The following is a 22,518-nucleotide window of genomic DNA, read 5'->3' on the forward strand; positions in this document are numbered from 1 at the left end:
TATCTTTTGTAAATCCGCCCATTGAGAAGTGGAAGGAGACAACTCCATTTCTGTAGAATCTTTATGCAGACTTTTTGTCAGTGATTTCTTTTGTAATGGTAGCTGTGGGCAAAGATGTCCTTCCTTGGATTTTGAGTGGGCATTGTGGTGCCACGTGTCCCTCTTCAAAGCAGTAGAAACAGACTGTAGACTTGGCGAGGGGGGATCTAGGCATGTTGAACTGTGGCGTTGCTGTCCAAGCGCGGGAAAAATTCCCCGTTTGTGTGAAATGTTGTCGGCCAGCTTCTCCATTGTTGATACGAAAAAGATCATTCCGAATGGATGAACCGCCCCTATCGTATGGCTTTTTATCGGACCTTTCTTTCCTCTTCTTGATGGCTCGAGACTCTGCCTTCCGTAACTTAGTAGCCTCGTCAGGACCATCCACCAGACTATCGCCAACATACTCTTCCAGAGTATCCCACCCATACTTGTCCGCAATTCGCACTTGCGTGTTCCTCTCGACCAACTTTTCTCTTGTAGACTTAAGAATTTCTCTAGCGTCCTCTGTTCTTCCGAATTTTAAATACTCATCCACCAGTTCTAACTCGTTGATTCTACGTTGGTTAAATTCAAATTGAGTTTTACACCCCGTATACTTAAAATTGGTCGACTCCTCCGGCTTACTCAGGGCTAAGTTTTTCCGCAATTCTGTGACTCTCTCTTCCAGTTCTTGTCGCATATACGCCCTCTTGTCATGAAGCGCGTTTTTCAATCTACTTGTGAATAACGACAAAGCCTCTTCAATAGAAATTGCGCTGTCTGTTTCCTCTAATTCACTTCTTCGATTACGCTGTTCTGAGGTATGTTCATCAATATCTGACATATTTAACGCTGAATACGAACTCGAATGACCAGATGTAAGATACACCTGTTTAAATACCTGTGAACTATAACACGCATATCCATCCGCATTATTTAAATCCTACGCCTAACACTAGAAAACATCTCGAACACACTAACAAAATAGTTCCATATGCTAACGAAAAGAAATTAAAACAATATGGCTCCTAATTACTTATCTTCTAACATCCAATCACAAAAAACTCAAGGACATAACTACAACACAAGAACAATGCACCCACTGCGAGAAATCAATACGAGAACTAAGCTTTATTTTAATTCATTCTTCCCAGCTACAATAAGACAATGGAATGCTTTACCCCAAAATGTGCAATCAAATCCTTCATTACATTGCTATATGACATCCCAAATTATTTTTATTTAGGTACCAGAATAGGCCAAACTCTTCACTCCAAACTAAGACTAGAATGTAGTGGTCTTAATCTTCATTTGTTTCAAAGAAAGTTAATCAACTCGCCTCTTTGTACTTGCGGCGAAGTTGAAAGTACTGACCATTTTTACTACACTGTAATACATATTCCAGAGTTAGGATCAATACAATCCTGACACTTCCATACTTTCTTAATGTTGAATTATTGTTATATGGTAACGCTAATTTATCTGAAAGTGAAAACAACAACATATTTTACCTTGTCCAGAAATTTATTGTTGAAAGTAAAAGGTTCTGAGTTCACCTGTTGTTTTACTATAACTACTGTATTACATTATATACCATATTTGTATTACATTAAATACCATATTTGTATGTACCTGTAAAAGGTTCTGGGTTCACCCATTGTTTTACTATAACTACTGTATTACAATAAATACTATATTTGTATGTAACTGTATGTTCACAGAATATAATGCTTATTTAGAGCTACTAAGCAACATTATGGTTCAATATTAATACATGTTTAAGTAACCTTAGTCTATTAGTATAGACATTATCTATTGGTTTGATACAATTGTCCCAATACTCAATTCCAGCTATTCTTTTCTCGCCTTACATTTTATTTTCTTTCTCCTACATTTTTCCTAATCAATGTTTATGTGCAATGTTATTGTAATTGAAAATTTTACCCACCTCTCATTTGTAAAATGACGAGAGCGAGATTAACATAAGCCTTTTGGCTTGTTTCTCAATCTTATGTGTACTGTTATTATAATATGTATGATGAAATTCACTAAATAAATATTGTTTAAACTAAAAAATGCATGTTGCTGCATGACTCAAAGGGAAAGTCCTGTTGCGCAAAGTCTTTAGTTTATTCGTACCAGACCATCGGGCCCCTAGTCACTTTGAGCCCGATGTGAATTGCCTCAAATGTTTATTTTTTAAGAGATTTAAAAAAAGTAAGATTACAAAAAAGAGATTACAAAACAAATATAAAATACTAGATACGATCTCGTTACGAGTAACGAGTAGGTCTTCCGTTCAATTTTTAATGATACGATTAAAATATCAATGAAATTTCAGAATTCCCCCTCAAGCTCTCCCTTTCAGATAATGTATACGATTGTCAATATCCTTTCAAATGATTAACAAAGTGTTTTGCTTTTTCATATACAGCACATTGAAGATTTTAAAAGATTTAAGTCCCCTAAAATCCCTAATTACGTCATCAATCGGTGTGGCAATGAATGTTACAAACTGATATTGTTACGATCAATAACTTTGTTTCTATACTACATTACAAAATTTTGATCGTTTTTAAGGTATGTGTAAAAGACTTTTCGAGTGTCTTGGCCCCAAATTTAAGGGGCCAGCCCCTTTTCCTTAAGTTCATTCAAAAGGACTTACAAATACAAACATTTTTTGTTCTTACACTTGTCTAAAATTGTTGTTCATTTTTTAGATACAAGTGATTGAAGAATTTAGGGGCCAGCCCTCTAGATCCTTAATGGGGACTGACATTGGTGCTTTGATTAATGGAATCGATTAGAATCATCAATGCAAACATTTGCTGATCTACAATGCTTCACAAAATATGTCTCCTTCTTTAGATATATTGCGTCAAAGTTTAAGTACTTTGGCCCCTAAGAATCCCTAATTCCGTAATAAATGGGTGTGGAACTGATTTTACCTGATAAATATTGTTACGGTCAACAACTTTGCTTCTATAATGCATAACAAAATCTTGATTGTTTTTAAGTTATCTGTAACATAGTTTACGAGTGTCTTGGCCCCTAATTTAAGAGGCCAGCCCCTTTTTCTTGAGTTCAGGTCTCACGAATACTAACATTTTTTGTTCTTACACCCATCTAAAATTGTTCATTTTTGAGATACAATATTTTAGGGGCCAGCCCTCTAGATCCTTAATGGGGACATACTTTAGTGTTTTGATTAGTGGAATCGATTAGAATCATCAATGCAAACATTTTCTTTTCTACATTGCCTAACAAAATATGTCTCCTACTCTAGATAACTTTGAAAAATGTCTCCTACTCTACAACTTTGCTTCTATAATACATTACAAAATCTTTATCATTTTTATGTTATTTGTAATTGAGTTTACGAGTGTCTTGGCCCCTAATTTAAGGGGACAGCCCCTTTTTCTTGATTTTGTTGGAAAGAACGTTTAATTATCTACTACTTTTGTAATATATGTCTTAACAAAATATCAACTGATAAAAAGATACAGGTCAAAACGTATGAAAAATTTGAATGAAAATTTGTACTCAATTTTCGAGCCCAGGCGAGCTCCAAGAAATGGCGCCACTGGCGTAAAACAACATAATAGTGCACAACTTCAAACTATAAACAACCTATCCTGAAAATTTTATAGTCATATCTCTGATAGTCTCTGAGATCAGCTCTGCACAAAATAGGCCGTGAAAATGTGCAAAATGGCCGATAAATCGGTACCGGAAGTGACGACAGGAAAAATCTCAAAAGCGTATAAAGTTTACATCAAGTCCCATCTTGTGTAAAAAAAAATGATTGAAATCGGTCGAATAGTTTTCGAGAAATCGCGTGCACAAAAGTTGTGGAAAAAATTAATAATAACTAGACACGACCTCGTTACGAGTAACGAGTAGGTCTTCCGTCCGATTTTTTTTTTAGTTTTAAATGATACCATGAAATATCGATACAATTTCAAAATTACCCCCCCCCCTCCAAATTTGAAGATAAAGAATAAAAACCCTAATTACGTCAAACATGGGCCTGACGATGACTTTTTCAAACCGATAATGTAAAGATCAACAACTTTGATTTTATAAAGCATAACAAAATATTTATCGTTTTCAAGTTATTCGCAAAAGAATTTACGAGTCTCTTGGTCCTTAATTAAAGGGGCCAGCCCCTTTTTCTTGATTTTATTGGATAGAACTTTTGATTCTCTACAACTTTTGTTCTATATGTCTTAACAAAATATCAACTGATAAAAAGATACTGATCAAAACATATGAAAATTTTGATTCGAAATATGTACCCCGTTTTCGTGCCTGAACAGGCTCCAAGGAATAGCGCCACTGGTGCAAAACAACTAAATAGTGCACAACTTCAAACCATGCTCTACCTATCCTGAAAATTTCAAAGTCATATCTCTTATAGTTTCTGAGATCAGCTCTGCACAAAATTGGTCGTAAAAATTACAAAATCGACCGTAAATCCGGACCGGAAGTGACGACGACAAAAAATTTAAAAACATATAAAATTCAGATAATTTCCCATCATCTGTGAAAAAAAATGTTGAGATCGGTTGAGTAGTTTTTGAGAAATCGCGTGCACAAAATTTGGAAAAAAAAAATAATAACTAGACACGATCTCGTTGCGAGCAACGAGGAGGTCTTCCGTCCGATTTTTAGAAGAGGAAATGACCTTGCCTTTTATCTTACTCAACGAAACATATCAGGAAATGCAGATTTGATCTAAAAGAGGGATGGATGAAGGATTATACACCCCGTTGGATCCCTAATTTATAGGACCATCCCCATATTTTATTTCATATTAAATAAGAGGTCTTTTGACCTAATAAAAGGTCTAATGACCTGTGATAAAAAGATATCGAAGAAAAAAAATAGGGTCTGCCTTTGTGAACGGAAGACCCTAATAACAATAAGAATAGAAGGGTCTTCCGCTGAAGACGGAAGACCCTAATGATAAAAAACTGTTTTCTAAATCTTAATTGAAGAGTGTTTTTCAACTTGTACTACAGTCCAACAACCCTTTTATGTCGAATATTTTAGTTAGAAAATTAAATAAAAAATAGAGAAAGAAATAGAGAGAAAGAACAAATCTTGGCTCCGGCGAGATTAGAACACGTCTCAATTTAAACATGGCTGACGCGAAATAATTCCCGAATTTGTCTTTGAATTTGGGGCGTTTCCGCCCGGGAGATGAGCTGAGTTTTTGTATGAGATGAATAACAACGTGTAAGATGTCTGACTATTCAGGTTTGGTAACAGTGCGAGGTCATTTGAAATATTGATGCTTGTTTGTGTCTTGAGGGGGTAGAAAAGACGCGAGCTCGATTTTCGTCGTAAATAAATCGAAAATAGAATTTTGAGGCGTGAATCTCGGATTCGGTTCACAACAATTAGGGCAAATCCTAAAACAATGACTGATGCATTTTACCCATGTATTTCAGTATTGAAAATTTTTTTTGTGACCTTAACTATTATGTTTGACTGTTTTATTTCAACAGGATTGATAAAATCTTTATAAATGTAGAAATAACGAAATCAGTAACACGTTAATTTTTTCGGTAAAAATTTGATGACAGTAATTTCCACAGTTCTAACATTCATAAGTAGTTCACACGCTATCGTAGATACAGACAAAATGGAAAACAAGAAATATACATGCAACAGAAATATTACGCGGCTGCTTACATCCCTTGTACTGTGTAAATTTTAAGTCCACGTACAGGCTATACTGGCCGTTTGATCTCAGGAATTTCTTCTTAATTGTTCAATCCGCTGCATATTTGGCAGACAATAAGAATGGGGTCCGAGATACATTTACACAAAATTTCATTAGGATTGAGTAAGGGGCTCGGGAGTTAGAATTATTTTCTACAGTACATGTCAACTACGCCAATCGAAACTCAAATGCCCAAAAAATCATAACTCTCTTAAAAATGAACGAATAGGTCTGGTCATTAGAACAGTTATCTAGAATTGAACTAGGTTGAAAAAAAAGGTTCAAGATGAAAGATCCAGTAAAATCAGGCCAGAAAAACTAAATGAATTTATGAATAGGAAGAGGGGGGGGGGGGTCGGTGCCTGTACTGTGTAAATTTATTTTCCACGTATAGGCAATAGGCGTCGTTTAATCTCAGGAATTTCGTCTTAATTCTTCAATCCGCTGCATATTTAACAGACGATAAGAATGTGGTCCGAGGTTCATTTTCACGAATTTTCATTAGGACTGAGTGAAGGGCTTGGGAGTTAGAATTTTTTTTACAGTACATGTCAAACACGACAATTGAAACTCAAATGCCAAAAGCTTCATAACTCTGTTATTAATACAAGTAAAATCGGGCCAGAAAAACTAAATGATTTTATGAATTGGGAGGGGGGGGGGTCGGTTGGTGACTTCTATATTAAACGTAGATTATTAAATTCTAAATATCACATATTACACATGTACAATTTCTAAATAAAATAAATATGTTAGAACAATGTATAAGCGTTGTTTGAAAGATGTAACTTTTTTTTTTTTTACATTTGTTTATTCTTAGGCTAAAACACTCATAAACGGGTGGTCAATTTTCAAACCTTGTCGCAGTCACCCGTTCGTTTGTATAGTTACGTGTATAAACTTCGGAGGTTTTTCTTAATCCCAGACAGGCAACAGATTTGTATCAGTATATAGACATGCACAAAAAAAAGAAAGAAAAAAAGTACACCATCTGTAATAAAAATGACTTTTTAGCGTTGACTTCCAATCAGTAAGAAGACAATCATTTAACAATGAATTTCAAATTATTTGAATCCATAGACATTATCCCGTAACTTTAAATAAATACATGTATAATTTTTCGTACGCAATGTACATTTAGCCTCTATCCAATTTACTGCATGTTACTTGTATTAGTTCTTATTCAAATGCTAAGACAGTTGTACTTCAGAGAGAGAGAGAGAGAGAGAGAGAGAGAGAGAGAGAGAGAGAGAGAGAGAGAGAGAGAGAGAGAGATTTCAGTGTTTTATAGTGTTCAGGAAATCAATATATAAGCAACCTATGTCAATAAACGCATGTATTCATGCATGCGTTTATCTATATAATTATGTAAATAAATACTACATGTAATCAGTCCTCATTTTAAAGCCATGTAGAATAACGTTTGTGTATTGTTAAGTAAATGTTGTGTGCATACAGTCAAGGAGATGGCAGCATTTCTTTGATGCCGGCAAAGCGACCCAATGAACTCTAATGCAGTCGTACTGCAAGGGAGCTTCGGCGGCATGTCTTTGATGCTGGCGATGCTACGAGCGTCTGAATTAAGCCAACTGCTGACAGAAACGAGCTCTTTATCTGTACTAAAAAAGCTGTTATCTTTATTTATTATAAAAATAAAACGGAAAACAATAAAACCATCATTTTAAAGATAAAATCATTAAACAAAACAAAATTAGGGAAGAAATATAATCGGCACTTGAGGACGGAACCCGGGTCGCCTGGGCACAAGTCCACCACTCTAACGACTGAGCTACGCGGACCCTCGCTTCAGAACTTTTGAGCACAAAATCTCGGGAATGCGTGGATCGATTTAAAAACGAATTTCATATTCTGAAGTGTCTCTATCGAATAAAACATAAAAAAAATTCAAGTTTAAAAAATTGAAAAATTAAGGTTTTTCATTTCCTTCCGGTGACGACCAGAAGTGACGGCGGACGTTCGGATATGCAAAGGGCACTGCGGCCGTTCACTCTCTACCATCTCTGAAAATTTGAAGGTTCTATCTCAAATACTTTTTGAGAAAAATCGTGAACAAGCAAAAACGTAAAATCTTTAATATCTCGGTACCGGAAGTGACGACCAAAAAAAGCTCGTGTAATTTTCTTACAAATTTTGTCATGAATAAGATCTGAAAATTTCATGAAAATCGGCTGAAGCATTTTTGAGAAAACGTGGGAGAAAAAAAAAAGAATAATAACTAGACACGATCTCGTTGCGAGCAACGAATGGGTCTTCCGTCCGATTTTTTAATAGATTAGATCAAACTTATTAATTCAAAGATAAAATCGTAGACCTAAGCAAAAATAGTAAAAAAAAATTTGCGGCACTCGAGGCTTGAACCCGGGTCGCCTGGGCCATGTCCACGACTCTATCGACTGAGCTACTCAGACTCTCGCTTCAGAACTTTGACGCTTAGTTTCTCGAGAATGCCTTGATCAATTTTAAAACAAATTACATATTCTGAATCAGTGAAAAAGTCACTATCAACCCTACAGAAAAATATCAAAAAAGAAAAAAGTTGAAAAAATCGATTTTTTGTCTTTCCTTCCGGTGACGACCGGAAGTGACGGACGTTAACTATTTAACCTAAGGGCATCCTTCCAAAGATAGATCTATCATCGCTGAAAATTTCAAGTTTCTATCTTCAACCATTATTTAAATATTCGCTGGACAAAATGCATTTTTAAAAACAGTAAACTTAACGACGTTGACGAACGGAAGTGACGTCATATTCGAAAAGATACGTATGCATAGCTATAGTTACTGTCTTCTACATGTGAAATTTTCGAGAAAATCCGTCGAATCGTTTTTGAAATATCTGGTTTTAAAAAATTTGGTGCAGGAAAAAAAACAAGAAAAATAATAGGTTAAAAGAAACCTAACGAAAATAATAAGGTCTTCCGTTGGAAACGGAAGACCTTAATAAGAAAAGTGAAAAAGAAACAATAGAATAATAGAAGGGTCTTCCGCTGAAGACGGAAGACCCTAATAATAAGAAAAGTGAAAAAGAAACAATAGAATAATAGAAGGGTCTTCCGCTGAAGACGGAAGACCCTAATAATAAACGACTGTTTTTGTCTAAATCTTATCTGAAGAGTGTTTTTTAACTTGTACTACAGTCCAACAATCCCTTTATGTTGAATATTTTAGTTAGAAAATCCAAAAAAAAAAAAAAAAAAATGGGAGAGAAAGAAATAGAGAGAAAGAAGAAATCTTAGCTCCGGCGAGGCCTTTGCAGGTGTCATAACAGTATTTCAGCAAAGGTTCACGTCAAAACATGGCTGACGCGAAATAATTCCCAAATTTCTCTTTGAATTTGGGGCGTTTCCGGCCGGGACGGGAGCTGAATTTTTGTATGAGATGAAGAACGATGTGTGAGATGTCTGACTACACAGGTTTGGTAACAGTGCGAAGTCATTTGAAATATTGATGCGTGTTTTTGTCTGGAGGGGAGTGAAAAGACCCGAGCTTGATTTTCGTCGTAAATAAATCGAAAATAGAATGTTGAGGTGTGGATCTCGGATTCGGTTAACAACAATTAGGGGAAGTCCTAAAACAATGACGGATGCATTTTACCCATATATTTCAGTGTTGAGATTTTTTTGTTCGTGTCGTTTACTATTATGTTTGACTGTTTTATTTCAGCAGAATTGATAAAATCTTTATAAATATAGAAATAACGAAATCAGTAACACGTAAATTTATTCGGTAAAAATTTGATGACAGTAATTTCCACATTTCTAACGCTATCGTAGATACAGACTAAACGGAAAACAAGAAATATACATGCAACAGAAATATCACGCGGCTGCTTACATCCCTTGTACTGTGTAAATTTTAAGTCCCCGTACAGGCTATACTCGCCGTTTGATCTCAGGAATTTCTTCTTAATTGTTCAATCCGCTGCATATTTGGCAGACAATAAGAATGGGGTCCGAGGTACATTTACACAAAATGTCATTAAGATCGAGTAAGGGGCTCGGGAGTTAGAATTTTTTTCTACAGTACATGTCAAGCACACCACTCGAAACTCAAATGCCCAAAAAATCATAACTCTCTTAAAAATGAACGAATAGGTCTGGGCATTAGTACAGTAATCTAGAATTGAACTAGGTTGAAAATAAGGGTTCAAGATGAAAGATCCAGTAAAATCGACCAGAAAAACTAAATGATTTTGTGAATAGGAAGGGGGGGGGGGGTCGGTGCGTGTACTGTGTAAATTTAATTTCCAGGTATAAGCAATAAGCGCCGTTTAATCTCAGGAATTTCGTCTTGATTGTTCAATTCGCTGCATATTTGACAGACAATAAGAATGTGGTCCGAGGTTCATTTTAATGAATTATCATTAGGATTGAGCGAAGGGCTTGGGAGTTAGATTTATTTACAGTACATATCAAACACGACAATTGAAACTCAAATGCCAAAAACTTCATAACTCTGTTAATAATGAACGAATTGGTCTGGTAATTAGTACAGTAATCTAGAATGGTACTTAGTTGAAATTTAAGGCCCAAGATCAAAAATCAAGGAAAATCGGGCCAGAAAAACTAAATGATTTTATGAATTGGGAGGGAGGGGGGTCGGTCGGGGACTTCTATTTTAAACGTAGAATATTAAATTCTAAATATCACATATTAAACAATTTCTAAATAAAATACATATGTTAGAACAATATATAAGCGTTGTTTGAAAGATGTAACTATTGATTTTTTTTTTACGTGTGTTTATTCTTAGGCTAAAACACTCATAAACGGGTGGTCAGTTTTCAAACCTTGTCGCAGTCACCCGTTCGTTTGTATAGTTACGTGTATAAATTTCGGAGGTTTTTCTTAATCCCAGACTGGCAACAGATTTGTATCAGTATATAGACATGCACAAAAAAGGAAAAAGTACACTGTCTTTAATAAAAATGACTTTTTAGCGTTGACTTCCAATCAGTAAGAAGACAATCATTAAAAAATGAATTTCAAATTATTTGAATTCATAGACATTATCCCGTAACTTTAAATAAATACATGTATAATTTTTGGACGCCAATGTACATTTAGCCACTATCAAATTGACTGCATGTTACCTGAACTAGTTCTTATTGAAATGCTAAAACATTTGTACTTTAGAGAGAGAGAGAGAGAGAGAGAGAGAGAGAGAGAGAGAGAGAGAGAGAGAGAGATTTTCTAGTTTTTTATAGTGTTTAGGGAATAAGTATATCAGCAACGTATGTCAAAAAACACATTTATATACATGCATGCGTGTTTCTATATATGTGAATAAATACTAATCAGTCCTTTTAAGGTCATGTAAAATACTGACTTAAACGTGGGTGCATTGCTAAATATTGTGTGTGTCATTGAGATGGCGGCATTTCTTCGATGTCGACAAAGCAACCCAGCGTACTGCAGGGGTACTTCGGCAGCACGTCTTTGATGCCTGCGATGCGAGGAGCGTTTGAATTTAGCGAACTGCTGACAGAAACAAGCTATCTATTTGTAATGAAAAAGAACTACTATTATTCTTATTTACAATAAATATAAAACGGAAAACATTAAAATCCATCATTTTAAAGATAAAATCGTTAAACAAACCTCAATTAAGAAAGAAAAATGTTCGACACTCGGGAACTGAACCCGGGTCGCCTGGGCACAGGTCCACCACTTAAGCGACTGAGCTACGCGGACTCTCGCTTCAAGACTTTGAAGCCTAAAATCTCGAGAATGCGTGGATCGATTTTAAAACGAATTTCATATTCTGAAGTTATTAATGTGTCTCTATCGATTAGTAACAAAAAAAAAAAAAATTCAAAACAAAAAAATTTAAAAAATGACTTTTTTTGTTTCCTTCCGGTGACGACCAGAAGTAACGGCGGACGTTCGGATATGCGTAGTACACTGCGGCTGGACACTTTCTACCATCCCTGAAAATTTAAAAGTTCAACCTTAAATACTTTTGGAGATAACTCGTGAACAAGTAAAAACATAAAATCTTTAATATCTCGGGACCGGAAGTGACGACCAAAAAAATCCCACGTAATTGTCTGACAAATTTTGTCATAAACAAGACCTGAAGGTTTTATCAAAATCAGCTGAAGCGTTTCTGAGAAAACGTGGGAGAAAAAAAAAAGAATAATAACTAGACACGATCTCGTTGCGAGCAACGAAGAGGTCTTCCGTCCGATTTTTAGAAGAGGAAATGACCTTGCCTTTTATCTTCATCAACGAAACATATCAGGAAATGCAGATGTGATCTTAAAGAGCGATGGATGAAGAATTATACACCCCGTTGGATCCCTAATTTGAAGGGCTAGCCCCATTTTATTTCATATTAAATAAGAGATCTTTTGACCTAATAACACGTCTAATAACCTGTTATAAAAAGAAACCGAAGAAAAAAAAGAGGGTCTTCCTTTGTAAACGGAAGACCCTAATAACAATAAGAATTTAAGGGTCTTCCGCTGAAGACGGAAGACCCTAATAATAAAAGACTGTTTTTGTCAAAATCTTAATTGAACAGTGTTTTTCAACTTGAACTTTAGTCCAACAACCCTTTTATGTTGAATATTTTAGTTAGAAAATTAAATAAAAAGGAGAGAAAGAAATAGAGAGAAAGAACAAATCTTGGCTCCGGCGAGATTAGAACACACAGTCTTTGCAGGTGTCTTAAAACATGGCTGACGCAAAATAATTCCCGAATTTGTCTTTGAATTTGGGGCGTTTATGCTCGGGAGAAGAGCTGAGTTTTTGTATGAGATGAAAAACAACGTGTAACATGTCTGACTATTCAGGTTTGGTAACAGTGCGAGGTCATTTGAAATATTGATGCGTGTTTGTGTCTGGAGGGGGATGAAAAGACCTGAGCTTGATTTTCGTCGTAAATAAATCGAAAATAAAATTTTGAGGTGTGGATCTCGGATTCAGTCATTACATGTAGTACAGTAATCTAGAATTGAACTAGGTTGAAAATAAAGGTTCAAGATGAAAGATCCAGTAAAATCAGGCCAAAAAAACTAAATTGTTTTGTGAATAGGAGGAGGGGGGGGGGGGGGGTCGGTGCGTGACTGTATAAATTTAATTTCCCAGTATAGGCAATAAGCGCCGTTTAATCTCAGGAATTTTGTCTTGATTGTTCGATCCGCTGCATATTTGGCAGAAAATAAGAATGGTGTCCGAGGTTCATTTTCACGAATTTTCATTAGGATTGAAGGGCTTGGGAGTTATGATTTTTTTACAGTTCATGTCAATCACGACAATTGAAACTCAAATGCCAAAAACTTCATAACTCTGTTAATAATGAACGAATTGGTCTGGTAATTAGTACAGTAATCTAAAATGGTACTTAGTTGAAATTAAAGGCCCAAGATCAAAGATCAAGGAAAATCGGGCTAGAAAAACTAAATGATTATATGAATTGAAGGGGGGGGGGGGTCGATCGGTGACTTCTATATTAAACGTAAAATATTAAATTCTAAATATCACAAATAACACAATTTATAAACAAAATACATATGTTAGAACAATGTATAAGCGTTGTTTGAAAGATGTAACTTTTGATTTTTTAACATCTGTTTATCTTAGGCTCAAACATTCATAAACGGGTGGTCAGTTTTCAAACCTTGTCGCAGTCACCCGTTCGTTTGTATAGTTACGCGTATAAACTTTGGAGGTTTTTCTTAATCCCATACAGGCAACAGATTTGTATCAGTATAAAGACATGCAAAAAAAGGGAAAAGACCACCATCTTTAATAAAAATGACTTTTTAGCGTTGACTTCCAATCAGTATGAAGACAATCATTAAACAACGAAATTCAAATCATTTGAATCCATAGACATTATTCCGTAACTTGAAATAAATACATGTATAATTTTTGGACGCTAATGTACATTTAGCCTCTATCCAATTTACTGCATGTTACCTGTACTAGTTCTTATTGAAATGCTAAAACATTGTACTTTAGAGAGAGAGAGAGAGAGAGAGAGAGAGAGAGAGAGAGAGAGAGAGAGAGAGAGAGATTTTCTATTTTTTTTATATAGTGTTTTAGGGAATCAGTATATTAGCAACGTACATGTATGTCAATAAACACGTTTATATACATGCATGCGGGTATCTATATATGTGAATAGATACTAATCAGTCCTCTTTTTAAGGTAATGTTGAATACTTATTTAAACGTGGGTGCATTGCTAAATATTGTGTGTGTCATTGAGATGGCGGCATTTCTTTGATGCTGGCAAAGCGACCCAGCGTACTGCAGGGGTACTTTGGCGGCACGTCTTTGATGCCTGCGATGCGACGAGCGTTTGAATTTAGCGAACTGCTGACAGAAACAAGCTATCTATTTGTAATTAAAAAAAGCCGCTATTATTTCTATATATAATAAATATAAAACGGAAAACATTAAAATTCATCATTTTAAAGATAAAATCGTTAAACAAAACAAAATTAAGAAAAAACCAACATTCGGCATGTCTTTGATACCGGCAATGCGACGAGCGTCTATTTAGAGAGCTGCTGACAGAAAAGAGCTCCATATTTGTACTGAAAAAAGCCGCTATTATTTTTAATTATGACAAAAACAAAACGAAAAACATTCAAATCCATCATTTTAAAGACGAAATCATTAATCAAAACATAAATAAGAGAGAAAAAACATTCGGCACTCAGGGATTGAACCCGGGTCGTCTGGGCACATGTCCAACACTCTAACGACTGAGCTACGCGGACCTTCGCTTCGGGATTTTGGGGTCCAAAATCTCAAGAATGCATGGATCGATTTTAAAACAAATTTCATATTTAGAAGTTTTGAGGGCGTCTCTATCGAATGAAATAATAAAAAAATTCAAATCCCAAAAATTTAAAAATTAAGGTTTTTCATTTCCTTCCGGTGACGACCGGAAGTGACGGCAGACGTTCGGATATGCGTAGTACACTGCGGCTGGACACTTTCTATCATCCCTGAAAATTTAAAAGTTCTATCTTAAATACTTTTGGAGAAAACTTGTGAACAAGCAAAAACATAAAATCCTTAATATCTCGGGACCGGAAGTGACGACCAAAAAAATCCCACGTACTGTTCTTACAAATTTTGTCATAAACAAGATCTGAAAGTTTTATCAAAATCGGCTGAAGCGTTTTTGAGAAAACGTGGGAGAAAAAAAAAGAATAATAACTAGACACGATCTTGTGCGAGCAACGAGGAGGTCTTCCGTCCGATTTTTAGAACAGGAAATGACCTTGCCTTTTATCATCATCAACGAAACATATCAGGAAATGCAGATGTGATCTAAAAGAGCGATGGATGAAGGATTATACACCTGTAGGATCCTTAATTTTAAGGACCAGTCCCATTTTATTTCATATTAAATAAGAGGTCTTTTGACTTAATAACAGGTCTAATAACCTGTAATAAAAAGAAACCGAAGAAAAAAAGAGCGCCTTCCTTTGTTAACGGAAGACCCTAATAACAATAAGAATAGAATGGTCTTCCGCTGAAGACGGAAGACCCTGATAATAAAAGACTGTTTTTGTCTAAATCTTAATTGAAGAGTGTTTTTCAACTTGTACTACAGTCCAACAACCCTTTTATGTTGATTATTTTAGTTACAAAATTAAATAAATAGCAGAGAAAGAAATAGAGAGAAAGAACAAATCTTGGCTCCGGCGAGATTAGAACACACAGCCTTTGCAGGTGTCTCGAAACATGGCTGACGCGAAATAATTCCCGAATTTGTGTTTGAATTTGGGGCGTTTTCGCCCGGGAGAAGAACTGAGTTTTTGTATGAGATGAAAAACAAAGTGTAAGATGTCTGACTATTTAGGTTTGGTAACAGTGCGAGGTCATTTGAAATATTGACGCGTGTTTTTGTCTGGAGGGGGGTGAAAAGACCCGAGCTTGATTTTCGTCGTAAATAAATCGAAAATAGAATTTTGAGGTGTGGATCTCGGATTCGTGTAACAACTATTAGGGGAAGTCCTAAAACAATGACTGATGCAGTTTACCCATGTATTTCAGTGTTGAGAATTTTTGTTCGTGTCGTTTACTATTATGTTTGACTGTTTTATTTCAGCAGGATTGATAGAATCTTTATAAATGTAGAAATAACGAAATCAGTAACACGTAAATTTATTCGGTAAAAATTTGATGCAGTAATTTCCACAGTTCTAACATTCATAAGTAGTTCACACGCTATCGTAGATTCAGACTAAACGGAAAAAAAGAAATATACATGCAACAGAAATATTACGTGGCTGCACAGGGGCCAAGTCCATTTCAACATTAATTTCAATGAAACCATAAAAAAAGAAAGAGGTCGAACTCTGACCCAGATAGAAAACTACCAGCTCGCTTCAAAATCCTAAAAAATCAATTAATCTTTAAAACACTCGCAACGTGCATGTATTTTTCATAAAAGTAATGTCTGAGATACACTCCTGCCGAATTTTAAGTTGATGGGTCTTACAATAGGGGAGATATACGCATTATTCTCTCGAAGTCGCCAGTTTATTTTTACTCGGACATTTACCGGTCCAGAGCTCACGATGGGATTTTGCCTATGACAACAGCAGTATTGCAACAAGTCGAGAAACATTTGCAATAATCTTTTAAAATCTTACATCAAACGCAATTTATGGATTTACTTTTTACTTTTAAAGTTTTCAGAAATAAAATATATAAAATGCCATAACATTTACATGCTAAACACTACATATGTATGATGAGAGAGAGAGAGAGAGAGAGAGAGAGAGAGAGAGAGAGAGAGAGAGATTAATCAGAAATCGATTTGATCAGAGACATAAATAACATTATTTTACGTCTCTGATTTGATAAAGAAATTTATAATTGTTTTATCTGCTTTTTCATATGAATTATATTTCTTTTTGTCTCAAGTTTTTCTTTGCCGACAATAACTGCATAATAAAAAATTCTGGTAAGTCAGCAAATAAAATAACCTACATCATTAAAAATATAGTATGATTATTTATTCCCCATTTTCCCGAATCCAAACGATACCCAAGTGTTATGTCTAAATGACCAATGTTAAGCATTCAGTTGATAATAAAAATCGGTTTTTTTAATCCCAGACAGTCAATAGATTTGTTATTAAATCATTGAACAGTGAATTTCAAAAAATAACATTCGTAGACAATATCCCGTAACTAGAAAAAAATACGTATTTACTTTTTTTGACGTCAAATGTACATTAGCCTCTGGCCTCATTACTCCATGTTACCTGTAGTAGATCTTTTAGAGAGAGAGAGAGAGAGAGAGAGAGAGAGAGAGAGAGAGAGAGAGAGAGAGAGAGAGAGAGATTTTAGTGTTAAGGAATTCAATATAAACGCAACATTTGTCAATAAACGCATGTATACATGCATGCATGTACATATCTAAATGTTTGAATAAATACAAAACAACCTTTCTTTTTAAGCCATGTGAAATACTAAAAACGTTGGTGCATTGCTAAATGTTGTGTGTATACAATCATTGAAATGGCGGCATTTCTTTGATGCCGGCAAAGCGATCCAGTGAACTCTAATGCGGTCGAACTGCAGGGGTGCTTCGGCGGCATGTCTTTGATGCCGGCAATGCGACAATCGTCCGAATTTAGCGAGCAGTTGACAGAAAAGAGCTCTATATTTGTACTGAAAAAAAAGCCGCTATTGTTTTTATTTATGACAAAAAGAAAACGGAAAACATTCAAATCCATCATTATAAAGATAAAATCGTTAAACAAAACACAGTTAAGCAAGAACAAATAAAACGGCACTCGGGGACTGAACCCGGGTCGCCTGGCCACAAGTCCACCACTCTAACGACTGAGCTTCGCGGACTCTCGCTTCAGAACTTTGGAGCCCAAAATCTCGAGAATGCATGGATCGATTTTAAAACAGATTTCATATTTAGAGGTTTTTAGAGTGTCTCTATCGAATAAAACATAAAAAAAATTCAAGTTCAAAAAATTGAAAAATTAAGGTTTTTCATTTCCTTCCGCTGACGACCGGAAGTGACGGCAGACGTTCGGATATGCGTAGTACACTGCGGCCGTTCACTCTCTACGATCTCTGAAAATTTGAAAGTTCTATCTTAAATACTTTTGGAGAAAACTCGTGAACAAGCAAAAACATAAAATCTTTAATATCTCGGGACAGGAAGTGACGACCAAAAAAATCCCACGTACTTTTCTTACAAATGTTGTCATAAACAAGATCTGAAAGTTTTATCAAAATCGACAGAAGCGTTTTCGAGAAAACGTGGGAGAAAAAAAAAAGAATAATAACTAGACACGATCTCGTTGCGAGCAACGAGGAGGTCTTCCGTCCGATTTTTAGAAGAGGAAATGACCTTGCCTTTTATCTTCATCAACAAAACATATCAGGAAATGCAGATGTGATCTCTTAAAGAGCGATGGATGAAGAATTATACACCCCGTTGGATCCCTAATTTGAAGGACCAGCCCCATTTTATTTCATATTAAATAAGAGGTCTTTTGACTTAATAACACGTCTAATAACCTGTAATAAAAAGAAACCGAAGAAAAAAAAAGGGTCGTCCTTTGTAAATGGAAGACCCTAATAACAATAAGAATAGAAGGGTCTTCCGCTGAAGACGGAAGACCCTAATAATAAAAGACTGTTTTTGTCTAAATCTTAATTGAAGAGTGTTTTTCAACTTGAACTTAAGCCCAACAACCCTTTAATGTTGAATATTTTAGTTAGAAAATTTAATAAAAAGGAGAGAAAAATATAGAGAGAAAGATCAAATCTTGGCTCCGGCGAGATTAGAACACACAGCCTTTGCAGATGTCTCAAAACATGGTTGACGCGAAATAATTCCCGAAATTGTCTTTGAATTTGGGGCGTTTCCGCCCGGGAGAAGAGCTGAGTATTTGTATGAGATGAAAAACAACGTGTAAGATGTCTGACTATTCAGGTTTGGTAACAGTGCGAGGTCATTTGAAATATTGATGCGTGTTTGTGTCTGGAGGGGGGGTGAAAAGACCTGAGCTTGATTTTCGCCGTAAAAAAATCGAAAATAGAATTTTGAGGTGTGGATCTCGGATTCGGTCATTACATGTACAGTAATATAGAATTAAACTAGGTTGAAAATAAAGGTTCAAGACGAAAGATCCAGTAAAATCATGCCAGAAAAACTAAATGATTTTGTGAATAGGAGGGAGGGGGGGGGGTCGGTGCGTGTACTGTGTAAATTTAATTTCCCGGTATAGGCAATAAGCGCCGTTTAATCTCAGAAATTTCGTCTTGATTGTTCGATCCGCTGCATATTTGGCAGACAATAAGAATGGTGTCCGAGGTTAATTTTCACGAATTTTCATTAGGATTGAGTGAAGGGCTTGGGAGTTATGATTTTTTTACAGTACATGTCAATCACGACAATTGAAACTCAAATGCCAAAAACTTCATAACTCTGTTAATAATGAACGAATTGGTCTGGTAATTAGTACAGAAATCTAGAATGGTACTTAGTTGAAATTAAAGGCCCAAGATCAAAGATCAAGGAAAATCGGGCCAGAAAAACTAAATGATTTTATGAATTGAAGGAGGGGGGGGGGGGGGGGGGGGTCGGTCGGTGACTTCTATACATAGAATATCAAATTCTAAATATCACAAATTACACAATTTCTAAACAAAATACATATGTTAGAACAATGTATAAGCGTTGTTTGAAAGATGTACCTATTGATTTTTTAACATCTGTTTATCTTAGGCTCAAACACTCATAAACGGCTGGTCAGTTTTCAAACCTTGTCGCAGTCACCCGTTCGTTTGTATAGTTACGTGTATAAACTTTGGAGGTTTTTCTTAATCCCAGACAGGCAACATATTTGTATCAGTATATAGACATGCACAAAAAAAAAAGGAAAAAGTCCACCATTTTTAACAAAAATGACTTTTTAGCGTTGACTTCCAATCAGTATGAAGACAATCATTAAACATTGAATTTCAAATTATTTGAATCCAAAGACATTATCCCGTAACTTGAAATAAATACATGTATACTTTTTGGACGCCAATGTACATTTAGCCTCTATCCAATTTACTGCATGTTACCTGTACTAGTTCTTATTTAAATGCTAAAACATTTGTACTTTAGAGAGAGAGAGAGAGAGAGAGAGAGAGAGAGAGAGAGAGAGAGAGAGAGAGAGAGAAAGATTTTCTAGGTTTTTTTTATAGTGTTTAGGGAATCAGTATATTAGCAACGTATGTCAATAAACACATTTATATACATGCATGCGTGTATCTATATATGTGAATAAATACTAATCAGTCCTCCTTTAAAGGTCATGTAGAATACTTACTTAAACGTAGGTGCATTGCTAAATATTGTATGTGTCATTGAGATGGCGGCATTTCTTTGATGCCGGCAAAGCGACCCAGCGTACTGCAGGGGTACTTTGGCGGCACGTCTTTGATGCCTGCGATGCGACGAGCGTTTGAATTTAGCGAACTGCTGACAGAAACAAGCTATCTATTTGTAATTAAAAAAAGCCGCTAATATTTCTATATATAATAAATATAAAACGGAAAACATTAAAATCCATCATTTTAAAGATAAAATCATTAAACAAAACAAAATTAAGAAAATGTCTTTGATACCGGCAATGCGACGAGCGTCCAAATTTAGAGAGCTGCTGACAGAAAAGAGCTTCATATTTGTACTGAAAAAAACCGCTATTATTTTCAATTATGACAAAAATAAAACGAAAAACATTCAAATCCTTTATTTTAAAGACGAAATCATTAATCAAAACACAAATAAGAGAGAAAAAACATTCGGCACTCAAGGACTGAACCCGGGTCGTCTGGGCACAAGTCCAACACTCTAACGACTGAGCTACGCGGACCTTCGCTTCAGGATTTTGGGGTCCAAAATCTCAAGAATGCGTGGATCGATTTTGAAACAAATTTCATATTTGGAAGTTTTGAGGGCGTCTTTATCGAATGAAATAATAAAAAAATTCAAATCCCAAAAATTGAAAAATTAAGGTTTTTCATTTTCTTCCGGTGACGACCGGAAGTTACGACGGACGTTCGGATATGCGTAGTACACTGCGGCTAGACACTTTCTATCATCCCTGAAAATTTAAAAGTTCTATCTTAAATACTTTTGGAGAAAACTCGTGCACAAGCAAAAACATAAAATCTTTAATATCTCGGGACCGGAAGTGACGACCAAAAAAATCCCACGTACTTTTCTTACAAATTTTGTCATAAACAAGATCTGAAAGTTTTATCAAAATCGGCTGAAGCGTTTTTGAGAAAACGTGGGAGAAAAAAAAAAGAATAATAATAATAGAGGAAAAGAAACAAAGCAATAACAATAAGGTCTTCCGTTGGAAACGGAAGACCTTAATAATAATAGAGGAAAAGAATCAAAGCAATAACAATAAGGTCTTCCGTTGGAAACGGAAGACCTTAATAAACAGTACGAAAACAATAAGGTCCTCCGTTGGAAACGGAAGACCTTAATAACTAGATACGACCTCGTTACGAGTAACGAGTAGGTCTTCCGTCCGATTTTTTTATTATTTTAAATGATACCATGAAATATCGATACAATTTCAAAATTAACACCCCCCCCCCCCCAAATTTTAAGGCAATGAATAAAAATCCCTAATTACATCTACATGTAACATGGGCCTGACGATGACTTTTTCAAACCGATAATGTAGTGTTCAACAACTTTGATTCTATATTGCATAACAAAATATTTATCGTTTTCAACTTATTTGTAATAGACTTATCGAGTCTCTTGGTCCCTAATTAAAGGGGCCAGCCCCTTTTTCTTGATTTTATTGGAAAGAACTTTTGATCTACCACTTTTGTTATATATTATTTAACAAATTATCAACTGATAAAAAGTTACAGATCAAAACGGATGAAAATTTTGAATGAAAATTCGTACGCAATTTTCGTGCCTAGGCGAGCTCAAAGAAATGGCGCCACTGGCGTAAAACAATATAATAGTGCACAACTTCAAACTATAGACTACATATCCTGAAAATTTCGTATTCATATCTCAAATAGTTTCTGAGATCAGCTCTGCACAAAATAGGTCGTAACAAAATAGAAAATCCGCTGTAACTCGGTACCGGAAGCATCCAGAATTATGACCTCTGGCAATCATCTGTGAAAAAATGGTCAAAATCGGCCTTATAGTTTCTGAGAAATCGCGTGCACAAAATTGGTGGAAAAAATAATAAGAAGAAACAGTACGAAAACAATAAGGTCTTTCGTTGGAAACGGAAGACGTTAATAATAAGAAATCGTACGAAAAATAAAATTCCCGAATGCAGAAAACGATCGAGGTAACGTACTCGTATTTCAAACATTTTAAAACCAACTTTTGAATTGTGTTCATTTTATCTTTGTGCAATTCAGCGTTCTATCATTGAAGAATTTGTAACTAGTGTTTCTTTACAAGCATGACCTGAAATCTAGACACATAGAATTTCAAGGTCGTATTTTCTTTTTTACCCGTCATGGTATCTATTTTTTTCTCCGTTTAAAGTAAAATGTCGTTACATAAATGTACTGTACAAATATGTAATCTCTTTGTTTTAAGGACAATTTTTTGCATCGCGCTACATAAAGCTATCTTTCTAGGGACGTCTTTGTTGACAAAAATAAAAAGATCTAACATTCAAGATTTTAGACAAGTGTTTCTGGGATTTATCTTGTTTCTTTTTAAAACTAGAACTTTAAACATCATACATAC

The sequence above is a fragment of the Crassostrea angulata genome, chromosome 6, assembly GCF_025612915.1.
Source record: "Crassostrea angulata isolate pt1a10 chromosome 6, ASM2561291v2, whole genome shotgun sequence".
Taxonomy (NCBI): Eukaryota; Metazoa; Mollusca; class Bivalvia; order Ostreida; family Ostreidae; genus Magallana; species Magallana angulata.